Genomic DNA, 11969 nt, shown 5'->3' on the forward strand with positions numbered 1-11969 from the left:
TGAAGCGATGTCCATTTGACGCTTTGGGTTCTATAGGCCCAATGACATCCATTCCCCATATAGAAAAAAACCAAGGAGATGATAGTACATTCAACGACATTGGTGGACCATTGATGTTATCAGCATATGTTTGGCACTTGTGACATTTCCTCGCATAATTATAACAGTTTGTTCCATGGTTAACTAGTAATATCCAACCCTCAAGATCTTTCTTGCCATGGTGTGCCCATTGGTATGAGTGCCAAAGGACCCTTCATGAACTTTATGCATACATGAATTTTGATGATGTCAAAGAAGAATCAAACAAGGCTGCTACAAAGGATAAGCATTGCTTCAAGACGAATACAAGATTGCTTCAACAAACAAAGCCTTGCTTCAAGATTACTTTAAGATCAAGCCTTGCCTCAAAACAAAGTGTTTCTAAGACATGCAAGGCTATGGTAATCGATTACTAGGCAGTGTAATCGATTACCAGTAGACAAGTTTGAAAAATAGCTGTTAAAAAGGGTTTTTGTTAGTGCTTAGCTCTACGGAGTTTTAAAAGATTGGCTAAGATTTTGTTAAAACATAAGCACTTAGACAATGAAGGAAAGCTGGAGTTGCTGCACATGATGTCCAACGTTATGTCAAGGAATAAGATCGGGCTGCACAATGCACAAGGCAAGATAAAATGTCAAATGAAGAATTGAAGTTGCAGGATCCACGATGTCGGATACAATGTCCTGACATCCTGCCCGAAAATACTGGAGTTGCTGCACAATGCATAAGTCAAGATAAAATGTCAAATGAAGCATTGAAGCTGCAGGATCCACGATGTCGGATACGATGTCCTGACATCTTGCCCGAAAATACTGGACACATAAATCTGTTATATCTTTAACAGATTATTGTGCAGTTAGCAAGAGATTAGATGATCTATCTTTAGGAACGAATTAAAAGATAATTAAAGTTCGAATTTCAAAGTAGAAGAGTTCGTTCAGGGATTAAAGATTAAAGATAAAAACTAAAAGATCAAACTGTATCTTTTAGATCTTTAAGTGCAGATTTTCAGGAAAATGATAGATCTCATCCAGCACAAGCAGTTGCAGCCCAGAAACGCACATTGCTATATAATCATGGAGGCTGCACGAGTTCTGTACCAAGTCCGGGATTGAAGAGTTATTTTGTGAGTTTTGGGACTTGAGTGTTTTGTGAGCCACCTTGATGGTACCCTAACATCAAGTGTTGGACCTGAGTGTGTAGAGTTGATCTCTTGTGTGTAGAGTTGATCTCTAGTGTGTAGGGTTGATCCCTTTTGTTCAGAGTTGATCTCTGGTGTGTCTTTGATTTATTTGTAAACACGGGAGTGTGATTGAGAGGGAGTGAGCGGGGTTCTCATATCTAAGAGTGGCTCTTAGGTAGAGATTGTACGGGTAGTGGTTAGGTGAGAAGGTTGTAAACAGTGGCTGTTAGACCTTGAACTAACACTATTTTAGTGGATTTCCTCCCTGGCTTGGTAGCCCCCAGAGGTAGGTGAGGTTGCACCGAACTGGGTTAACAATTCTCTTGTGTTATTTACTTGTTTAAATCTGTTCATACGGACACATACGATCTGCATGTTCTGAAGCGTGATGTCGTGACATCCGGTACGACATCTGTCCCCAGTATCAGAATTTCAATTGGTATCAGAGCAGGCACTCGAAATCACTGAGTGAGATCTAGGGAGATAAATTCTGATGAACATGGAGAAAGAAGGCGGACCAGTGAACAGACCACCAATTCTGGATGGGACCAACTATGAATACTGGAAAGCAAGGATGGTGGCCTTTCTCAAATCACTGGATAGCAGAACCTGGAAAGCTGTCGTCAAAGGCTGGGAACATCCCAAGATGCTGGACACAGAAGGAAAGCCCACTGATGAATTGAAGCCAGAAGAAGACTGGACTAAAGAAGAAGACGAATTGGCACTTGGAAACTCCAAAGCTTTGAATGCTCTATTCAATGGAGTTGACAAGAATATCTTCAGACTGATCAACACATGTACAGTGGCCAAGGATGCTTGGGAGATCCTGAAAACCTCTCATGAAGGAACCTCCAAAGTGAAGATGTCCAGATTGCAACTATTGGCTACAAAATTCGAAAATCTGAAGATGAAGGAGGAAGAGTGTATTCATGACTTCCACATGAACATTCTTGAAATTGCCAATGCTTGCACTGCCTTGGGAGAGAGGATGACAGATGAAAAGCTGGTGAGAAAGATCCTCAGGTCCTTGCCTAAGAGATTTGACATGAAAGTCACTGCAATAGAGGAGGCCCAAGACATTTGCAACATGAGAGTAGATGAACTCATTGGTTCCCTTCAAACCTTTGAGCTAGGACTCTCGGATAGGGCTGAAAAGAAGAGCAAGAATCTGGCTTTCGTGTCCAATGATGAAGAAGAAGAAGATGAGTGTGACCTGGATACTGATGAAGGTCTGACTAATGCAGTTGTGCTCCTTGGAAAACAGTTCAACAAAGTGATGAACAGAATGGACAGGAGGCAGAAACCACATGTCCAGAACATCCCTTTCGACATCAGGAAAGGTAGTGAATACCAGAAAAGTTCAGATGAAAAGCCCAGTCACAGCAAAGGAATTCAATGTCGTGGGTGTGAAGGCTTTGGACACATCAAAGCTGAATGTCCCACTCATCTCAAGAAGCAGAGGAAAGGTCTTTCTGTAAGTCGGTCAGATGATACAGAGAGTGAACAAGAAAGTGACTCTGACAGAGATGTGAATGCACTCACTGGGAGATTTGAATCTGCTGAAGATTCAAGTGATACAGACAGTGAAATCACTTTTGATGAGCTTGCTACATCCTATAGAAAACTATGCATCAAAAGTGAGAAGATTCTTCAGCAAGAAGCACAACTGAAGAAGGTCATTGCAAATCTGGAGGCTGAGAAGGAGGCACATGAAGAGGAAATCTCTGAACTTAAAGGAGAAATTGGCTTTCTGAATTCTAAACTGGAAAATATGACAAAGTCAATAAAGATGCTGAATAAAGGCTCAGATGTGCTTGATGAGGTGCTACAGCTTGGGAAGAATGTTGGAAACCAGAGAGGACCTGGATTTAATCATAAGTCTGCTGGCAGAACAACCATGACAGGATTCCTGCCAAAAACAGCACTGGAGCCACGATGTCACAACATCGGTCTCGACATCATGGAACGCAGCAAAAAAGGAGCAAAAGAAAGAAGTGGAGGTGTCACTACTGTGGCAGGTATGGTCACATAAAGCCCTTTTGCTATCATTTGCATGGCCATCCACATCATGGAACTCAAGGGAGCAGCAGTGGAAGGAAGATGATGTGGGTTCCAAAACACAAGACTGTTAGTCTTGTTGTTCATACTTCACTTAGAGCATCAGCTAAGGAAGATTGGTACCTAGATAGCGGCTGTTCCAGACACATGACAGGAGTCAAAGAATTCCTGGTGAACATTGAACCTTGCTCCACTAGCTATGTGACATTTGGAGATGGTTCTAAAGGAAAGATCACTGGAATGGGAAAGCTAGTCCATGATGGACTTCCTAGTCTGGACAAAGTACTGCTGGTGAAGGGACTGACTGCAAACTTGATCAGCATTAGTCAGTTGTGTGATGAAGGATTCAATGTAAACTTCACAAAGTCAGAATGCTTGGTGACAAATGAGAAGAGTGAAGTTCTAATGAAGGGCAGCAGATCAAAGGACAACTGCTACCTATGGACACCTCAAGAAACCAGTTACTCCTCCACATGTCTATCCTCCAAAGAAGATGAAGTCAGAATATGGCATCAAAGATTTGGACATCTGCACTTAAGAGGCATGAAGAAAATCATTGACAAAGGTGCTGTTAGAGGCATTCCCAATCTGAAAATAGAAGAAGGCAGAATCTGTGGTGAATGTCAGATTGGAAAGCAAGTCAAGATGTCCCACCAGAAGCTTCAACATCAGACCACTTCCAGGGTGCTGGAACTACTTCACATGGACTTGATGGGGCCTATGCAAGTTGAAAGCCTTGGAGGAAAAAGGTATGCCTATGTGGTTGTGGATGATTTCTCTAGATTTACCTGGGTCAACTTTATCAGAGAAAAATCAGACACCTTTGAAGTATTCAAGGAGTTGAGTCTAAGACTTCAAAGAGAAAAAGACTGTGTCATCAAGAGAATCAGGAGTGACCATGGCAGAGAGTTTGAAAACAGCAGGTTTACTGAATTCTGCACATCTGAAGGCATCACTCATGAGTTCTCTGCAGCCATTACACCACAACAGAATGGCATAGTTGAGAGGAAAAACAGGACTTTGCAAGAGGCTGCTAGGGTCATGCTCCATGCCAAAGAACTTCCCTATAATCTCTGGGCTGAAGCCATGAACACAGCATGCTACATCCACAACAGAGTCACACTTAGAAGAGGGACTCCAACCACACTGTATGAAATCTGGAAAGGGAGGAAGCCAACTGTCAAGCACTTCCACATCTTTGGAAGTCCATGTTACATTTTGGCAGATAGAGAGCAAAGGAGAAAGATGGATCCCAAGAGTGATGCAGGAATATTCCTGGGATACTCTACAAACAGCAGAGCATATAGAGTATTCAATTCCAGAACCAGAACTGTGATGGAATCCATCAATGTGGTTGTTGATGATCTATCTCCAGCAAGAAAGAAGGATGTCGAAGAAGATGTCAGAACATCGGGAGACAATGTAGCAGATGCAGCTAAAAGTGGAGAAAATGCAGAAAACTCTGATTCTGCTACAGATGAATCAAACATCAACCAACCTGACAAGAGACCCTCCATTAGAATCCAGAAGATGCACCCCAAGGAGCTGATTATAGGAGATCCAAACAGAGGAGTCACTACAAGATCAAGGGAGATTGAGATTGTCTCCAACTCATGTTTTGTCTCCAAAATTGAGCCCAAGAATGTGAAAGAGGCACTGACTGATGAGTTCTGGATCAATGCTATGCAAGAAGAATTGGAGCAATTCAAAAGGAATGAAGTCTGGGAGCTAGTTCCGAGACCCGAGGGAACTAATGTGATTGGCACCAAGTGGATCTTCAAGAACAAAACCAATGAAGAAGGTGTTATAACCAGAAACAAGGCCAGACTTGTTGCTCAAGGCTACACTCAGATTGAAGGTGTAGACTTTGATGAAACTTTTGCCCCAGTTGCTAGGCTTGAGTCCATCAGATTGTTACTTGGTGTAGCTTGCATCCTCAAATTCAAGCTGTACCAGATGGATGTGAAGAGCGCGTTTCTGAATGGATACCTGAATGAAGAAGCCTATGTGGAGCAGCCAAAGGGATTTGTAGATCCAGCTCATCCAGATCATGTATACAGGCTCAAGAAGGCTCTCTATGGATTGAAGCAAGCTCCAAGAGCTTGGTATGAAAGGCTAACAGAGTTCCTAACTCAACAAGGGTATAGGAAGGGAGGAATTGACAAGACTCTCTTTGTCAAGCAAGATGCTGAAAACTTGATGATAGCACAGATATATGTTGATGACATTGTGTTTGGAGGGATGTCGAATGAGATGCTTCGACATTTTGTTCAACAGATGCAATCTGAATTTGAGATGAGTCTTGTTGGAGAGCTGACTTATTTTCTGGGACTTCAAGTGAAGCAGATGGAAGACTCCATATTCCTCTCACAAAGCAAGTATACAAAGAACATTGTCAAGAAGTTTGGGATGGAGAATGCCAGCCATAAAAGAACACCTGCACCTACTCACTTGAAGCTGTCAAAAGATGAAGCTGGCACCAGTGTTGATCAAAGTCTGTACCGAAGCATGATTGGGAGCTTACTATATTTAACAGCTAGCAGACCCGACATCACCTATGCAGTAGGTGTTTGTGCAAGATATCAAGCCAATCCTAAGATAAGTCACTTGACTCAAGTAAAGAGAATTCTGAAATATGTAAATGGCACCAGTGACTATGGGATTATGTACTGTCATTGTTCAGATTCAATGCTGGTTGGGTATTGTGATGCTGATTGGGCTGGAAGTGCAGATGACAGAAAAAGCACTTCTGGTGGATGCTTCTATCTGGGCAACAATCTTATTTCATGGTTCAGCAAGAAGCAGAACTGTGTGTCCCTATCTACTGCAGAAGCCGAGTATATTGCAGCAGGAAGCAGCTGTTCACAACTAGTTTGGATGAAGCAGATGCTCAAGGAGTACAATGTCGAACAAGATGTCATGACATTATACTGTGACAACTTGAGTGCTATTAATATTTCTAAAAATCCTGTGCAACACAGCAGAACCAAGCACATTGACATTAGACACCACTATATCAGAGAGCTTGTTGATGATAAAGTTATCACACTGGAGCATGTTGACACTGAGGAACAAATAGCAGATATTTTCACAAAGGCATTGGATGCAAATCAGTTTGAAAAACTGAGGGGCAAGCTGGGCATTTGTCTGCTAGAGGAATTATAGCAGCTACTGCAATCTGAACGTGCCCAAACGAATCACTTAACATTAATAGCACGTTCACTACTGAACCAAAGCAAATTCGACCGTTGCTTCACACGTCCCTCTACATTCCTCACTCAAACTTATATTTTCGTGTTAATCTCGTTTTCTGCATTCCCCAACAGCTCTCAGAAATTTACGAAATCATTCCAAACGCTCTGCTTTTTCATGGCTAACTCACCAAAAGAAACTTCAGCTCCTGGTTCACCCTCTGTACCATCATCTCCGCACCAGGAACAACCAGAATTCAACATCCAACCCATACAAATAATTCCTGGTCAAGCTTCTGTCCCTGAGAAACTGGTTCCCAGAAGACAACAGGGAGTGAAGATTGCTGAAAACCCTAGCCTTGCAACAAGTCCTAGGGAAGTAGACACGGAGATGGACAAGAAAATCCGCAGTATTGTGAGTAGCATTTTGAAAGACGCCTCTGTTCCTGATGCTGAGAAAGATGTTCCAACATCCTCCACCCCAGATGTTGCTGTCCCTGAAGCTGATGAAGATGTCCCAACATCTTCCACCCCGAATGTTTCTGTGCCTGATGCTGAGAAAGATGTTCCAACATCTTCCGGCCCAAATGCTGAAGTACTCTCTTTCCCCAGCAAAGAGAGATCAACAGAGGAAGATGATCAAGCCACAGAGGAGACCCCTGCACCAAGGGCACAAGAACCTGCTCCAGGTGACCTCATTGACCTAGAAGAAGTTGAATCTGATGAGGAACCCATTGCCAACAGGTTGGCACCTGGCATTGCAGAAAGGTTACAAAGCAGAAAAGGAAAAACCCCCATTAAGAGGTCTGGACGAATCAAAACTATGGCACAGAAGAAGGGCACTCCGATCACTCCTACCACATCCAGACGGAGCAAAGTTGCAATCCCTTCCAAGAAGAGGAAAGAAATTTCCTCATCTGATTCTGATGATGATGTCGAACTAGATGTCTCAACATCAAAGAGGACCAAGAAATCTGGGAAAAAGGTGCCTGAAAATGTCCCTGATGCACCATTGGACAACATCTCATTCCACTCCATTGGCAATGCTGAAAGGTGGAAATACGTGTATCAACGCAGACTTGCCTTGGAAAGAGAACTGGGAAGAAATGCCTTGGATTGCAAGGAGACCATGGAACTCATCAAGGCTGCTGGACTACTGAAAACAGTCACCAAGTTGGGAGACTGTTATGAAAGCCTAGTCAGGGAATTTATTGTCAACATTCCCTCTGACATAACAAACAGAAAAAGTGATGATTATCAAAGAGTGTTTGTCAGAGGAAAGTGTGTTAGATTCTCCCCTGCGGTGATCAACAAATACCTGGGCAGACCTACTGAAGGAGTGGTGGATATTGATGTTTCTGAGCATCAGATTGCCAAGGAAATCACTGCCAAACGAGTCCAGCATTGGCCAAAGAAAGGGAAGCTTTCTGCAGGGAAGCTGAGTGTGAAGTATGCAATTCTGCATAGGATTGGCGCTGCAAACTGGGTACCCACCAATCATACTTCCACTGTTGCCACAGGTTTGGGTAAATTTCTGTATGCTGTTGGAACCAAGTCCAAATTTAATTTTGGAAACTATATTTTTGATCAAACTATTAAGCATTCAGAATCTTTTGCTGTCAAATTACCCATTGCCTTCCCTACTGTATTGTGTGGCATTATGTTGAGTCAACACCCCAATATTTTAAACTACATTGACTCTGTGATGAAGAGAGAATCTCCTCTATCCCTGCACTACAAACTGTTTGAGGGGACACATGTCCCAGACATTGTCTCGACATCAGGGAAAGCTGCTGCTTCAGGTGCTGTGTCCAAGGATGCCTTGATAGCTGAACTCAAGGACACATGCAAGGTGCTGGAAGCAACCATCAAAGCCACCACAGAGAAGAAGATGGAGCTAGAACGGCTGATCAAAAGGCTCTCAGAAAGTGGCATTGATGATGGTGAAGCAGCCGAGGAAGAAGAAGCAGCTGAGCAAGAAGAAGAAGAAGCTGAGGAAGAAGAAGAAGAAACCGATGACGAAGATGCAGCAGAGGATACAGAATCCGATGATGATGATTCTGAAGCCACCCCATGATCATCAGACCTTTATATTTTTTGCTTTTTACTAGCTATAGGGGCATGTCCCTTTGAACAATTGATTACTATTGGTCTGTAATATTTGCACCTTAAGTTCATGCATTCTACTTTTGACAAATTCTGTCTAAAAAGGGGGAGTAATAGTATTATGCTTGCTATTATGCATGATTTTGAGCAGTAGGATACTATGTATGCAATAGTCGTATTATGCATGATTTTGAGCAGTAGGATACTATGTATGCAATAGTCGTATTATGCATGATTGATACGATGTATGGCAGTAGGAAACGATGTATGCATGATTCATGATTTTGAGGGGGAGTTGTATGAATATGATCTTGAGGGGGAGACTGCTGCTGCTTAGGATGACTGATGTAAGCTACTAGAAGCTGATAGAAGATGCTGCAGTAAGAGCATGAATGCTGCAGTAAGAGCATGAAGACAGGGGGAGCAGAAAGCTGATGTCACAAGAGATGTCTTGACATCCTGGAAAGACTAGTAGCTGATAGAAGATGCTGCAGTAAGCATGGAGACAGGGGGAGCAGAAGCAGAAAGCTGATGTCACGTGAGATGTCTTGACATCCTGGAGAAGACTTGTAGATTTGCAACTTGAAGAATTTCCGCTGTGCTTGATTACTCTGATAATGAAAGTTGCTGATCCCACTTGCATAACTGCTCGTACCTACTCAGGAAGTGTCTAAGTATGTTTTAGACAAAATTTGCCAAAGGGGGAGATTGTTAGTGCTTAGCTCTACGGAGTTTTAAAAGATTGGCTAAGATTTTGTTAAAACATAAGCACTTAGACAATGAAGGAAAGCTGGAGTTGCTGCACATGATGTCCAACGTTATGTCAAGGAATAAGATCGGGCTGCACAATGCACAAGGCAAGATAAAATGTCAAATGAAGAATTGAAGTTGCAGGATCCACGATGTCGGATACAATGTCCTGACATCCTGCCCGAAAATACTGGAGTTGCTGCACAATGCATAAGTCAAGATAAAATGTCAAATGAAGCATTGAAGCTGCAGGATCCACGATGTCGGATACGATGTCCTGACATCTTGCCCGAAAATACTGGACACATAAATCTGTTATATCTTTAACAGATTATTGTGCAGTTAGCAAGAGATTAGATGATCTATCTTTAGGAACGAATTAAAAGATAATTAAAGTTCGAATTTCAAAGTAGAAGAGTTCGTTCAGGGATTAAAGATTAAAGATAAAAACTAAAAGATCAAACTGTATCTTTTAGATCTTTAAGTGCAGATTTTCAGGAAAATGATAGATCTCATCCAGCACAAGCAGTTGCAGCCCAGAAACGCACATTGCTATATAATCATGGAGGCTGCACGAGTTCTGTACCAAGTCCGGGATTGAAGAGTTATTTTGTGAGTTTTGGGACTTGAGTGTTTTGTGAGCCACCTTGATGGTACCCTAACATCAAGTGTTGGACCTGAGTGTGTAGAGTTGATCTCTTGTGTGTAGAGTTGATCTCTAGTGTGTAGGGTTGATCCCTTTTGTTCAGAGTTGATCTCTGGTGTGTCTTTGATTTATTTGTAAACACGGGAGTGTGATTGAGAGGGAGTGAGCGGGGTTCTCATATCTAAGAGTGGCTCTTAGGTAGAGATTGCACGGGTAGTGGTTAGGTGAGAAGGTTGTAAACAGTGGCTGTTAGACCTTGAACTAACACTATTTTAGTGGATTTCCTCCCTGGCTTGGTAGCCCCCAGAGGTAGGTGAGGTTGCACCGAACTGGGTTAACAATTCTCTTGTGTTATTTACTTGTTTAAATCTGTTCATACGGACACATACGATCTGCATGTTCTGAAGCGTGATGTCGTGACATCCGGTACGACATCTGTCCCCAGTATCAGAATTTCAGTTTTAAATTTGAATTTTGATCCTGTAATCGATTACCAGATGTTTGTAATCGATTACCAACAACGGAACTCTTGAAATTAAAATTCAAAAGTGATGACCCTTCAAAATATAACTATGTAATCGATTACCAGAAACCTGTAATCAATTACCAATGAAAAAATTCAGAAAAAGCTTTTTGAAAAGATACATCTCTTTAGACCATTTTGGAAAGGCACGAAGGGCCTATATATATATGTGTGTCTGATTTCAAAAAGCAAGAGAGAGATATTCCAATAGAACTTCATTGCCAAATGCTATCTCAACAACTCTGGGGCAAACACTTGCAAATCTATTAAGAGTTCATCTAGGATCTTGAATTGTAATATCCTTCTCTTAAAGAGAGAATTCTTCTTCTTCTTATTCAAAGAGATTGATTAAGGAACTAAGGGTTTCTTAAGTTGTAAGGATTTCTGAACACAAGGGAAGGGTTGTCCCTGTGTGGTTCAGACTTTGTAAAAAGATTTTTACAAAGAGAGTGGAAAATCTCAAGTGGGTTGCTTGAGGACTAGATGTAGGTACGGGAAGTGGTTGAACCAGTATAAATCGAGTTTGCATTTCTCTCTTCCCTTATCTCATTTATTATTGCAATCAATTTTGTCTTGCATGTTTAAAGAACATTATTAAATTGATTATTGTTTCTTCTTCTGCATTCTGAGCCTATCATTTAGAAGGGGGTTAAAAGTTTGTTAGTGAAAATTAATTCACCCTTTCTTAAGATAACTGAGGCCATTTGTCCAACAAACTTCTCTGATGATCTTTTGCGCTTCAATGACATCTACGCATCTGAGCAACACCATATCATGATTTTTCTTATACAACACTTCCACGTTTAGGAAAAATCTCATTTCTAGTCTTCTCAATGTTCTTTTGTCATTCTTTGAGGCATTTGGATGATACTCTCGAATCTTGATATAATCTTTGATGTCGAAGTACCATGGTTTCCCATCAAATTCTTCTTCTACCAAGTGAAAATATGCAAGCTGATCATGACGTTGGATCTTTATAAGTGGCATGTCCTCATCCTTGTTCAATGCGAACATGGATGATAAAGTGGCAAGTGCTCGAACGTGATTTCATTAAATTATTTCACCAATTCCTTGATGTCAGTTTAGTAAGGAATTAGCTTTTCATCTCGAGTTTTCTATTTACCTTTTAACTAATGGATCACCAGTGCAGAGTCACCATAAACCTCAAGTTTTTTTATTTTTGATTCCACAGCCACTTGTAACCCCAAAGTGCATGCCTCATACTTGGCTATATTGTTGGTACCATTAAAGCATAGCCTAGCTGTGATTGGGATATACTTTTTCTCTGGGGAGGGTAATATAACTCCTATCCCGTGGCCCGTGATGTTGGAAGCACCATCAAACCACATGATCCATCCTCTTTCTTTTGACGAATCTTCATTGTCAAACAACACCATTATGCCTTCATTGAGGAATTCACATTGCATTGACTGATAATCTTCAACAGGTTGGTGTGCTAGATAATCTACTAGA

Source organism: Glycine soja, chromosome 9 (genome assembly GCF_004193775.1).
Source record: "Glycine soja cultivar W05 chromosome 9, ASM419377v2, whole genome shotgun sequence".
Taxonomy (NCBI): Eukaryota; Viridiplantae; Streptophyta; class Magnoliopsida; order Fabales; family Fabaceae; genus Glycine; species Glycine soja.